This window comes from Arvicanthis niloticus, chromosome 23, assembly GCF_011762505.2.
Source record: "Arvicanthis niloticus isolate mArvNil1 chromosome 23, mArvNil1.pat.X, whole genome shotgun sequence".
NCBI lineage: Eukaryota > Metazoa > Chordata > Mammalia > Rodentia > Muridae > Arvicanthis > Arvicanthis niloticus.
Window position 1 is genome coordinate 1,042,289 of NC_133430.1, and position 1,858 is coordinate 1,044,146.

Here is a 1,858-nt window from a genome sequence, read left to right on the forward strand (position 1 = left end):
ACCTCAAAATTGAGGATAACCTTGAGTCCTGAGTTTTCTGACTCTCCTGAGAACTGAGATTACATACATATCCCGCCATGCTTATACGTAGCATTCTTTCCTGAAGCCAGACACTGACTATGGAAAACCTTGTAAATTGACTGTTTTCATCTTGATGCGGTCTGTAGGAATCATTAATGGGAGGAGCTAAACCTCACACAGCAGTGTCCTGTCACTTCAGCCTGTAAGAAGGGAGTCCATTTGGCTTCCTCATTCCTGAGCTCTGGGCAAACGGTGTTGGCTATGGGCACTTTGCCCCAGCCGAGTACTAAGTGCATCATTAAGAGCTGCACATGCTTGTGGGGAAACGTATACTTCAATAAGTGCAGTGAAATCTCACTGAATTGCGCGAAGCAATTTAGGCCTTTTATTGCACTTCACTATTGGAGAATTTCACTATAAGCAACTCCTCTAAGGAGGAGTACTACCGTGAGCTCACTCCATGGAAAGCACTTTACATGGCTCTGGACTCTCGAAGTGTTAGCCTTCTTTCTTTTCTTTATCAGGAATTCTTTATTGGTGTTAAAACCCTGTGAGATCGGAAATCAGAAATGTAAAACTAATATGTGAAATATGTCCTTCTTGCAGGAGGTATGATGTAAATAAAAAGAATGCCCTGGAGAACACTTTCTGATTTAATGCTTTTGATTTCCTATAATGTAGTTTAAGTGAGTGCTGTAATAAATACCCTATGCATATTTTACTATGTGGGGTCCACACCATCAGTCCTGGGGTGCTTGGGTAGGTCAATTCATTGTTACTTATATGTTCACACCTACCTCTGACCTTTTAGGTTATGAAGGGGGTCAGATAATCCCGGGAACATTTTTCTTACTCTGGTTTATGGAAAAGGCAACAGGTAAGGCTACAAACTGGAGACTTTTCTCCACAGAAAGGAGCAGAACCGCTAATGGTGGAATCAGTCTGAGGTGAAAAGGGAAGGTTCAGGTGATGATGAGAAGTGAGGAAAGAGCTCAAGGATTTCAGAGCAAATGAGGAGAGGTCTGGTCTGGAGGGAGTGATTGGAAAACTATGTGGGTTTCCCTCCACAGCCTCCAGTAAAGCCAGTTGCATCCCGAATGTCTCTATTGCTTTTTGTTCCTTGTAGTTTTGTGGGGCTGGCTTTAAAGCCTCCTTGGGAAAGGAAAAGACAGACATACCATGTAGAGTCTGGGCTAATAAGAGTGAAGTACCCAGAGACAGAATGAGGTTGGCTGGGTGGTTTGCTGAGGATGCAAAGAATATTTTGATCATCGCTGTCATTTAAAATCTTATGTACTATATAAAAAGTGGACTCGTGTGTGTGTGTGTGTGTGTGTGTGTGTGTGTGTGTGTGAGATGAACATGTGGATGTGCATGGGAAGAAACCAGAGGTGATGGCAGGAATACTGCTCTGGACTTTCAGTCTGCTTTATTCTACTGAGACAAAATCTCAGTGACCCCAAGCTCCTGTTCTGTGGCTAAGCTGGTTAGCCAGCAAGCTCCAGGGATCACTGGTCTCTGCTGTCCTCAGTGTTGGGGTTATAGGTATACAGGGACATGCCTTACTTTCACATAGATGCTAGAGATCCAAGTTCAAGTCCTCATGCTTGCAACAGAAAGCACTCTTACCCCTGGAGCCATCTCCTCGTCCCCTAAAATGGGCTGATTTTTTTTCTCCATCTCAACACTAAAGATTAAATCTAGAACCTCTCATGTTAGGCATCCTCAATCCAGTAGAATGACTCTTATTTATTTTTAAGTTTTTATTTCATTTATTATTGTGTATAAATGGAGTGTATTTATATGTGCCTCAGCCTGTATGTGGAAGTCAGGGGAC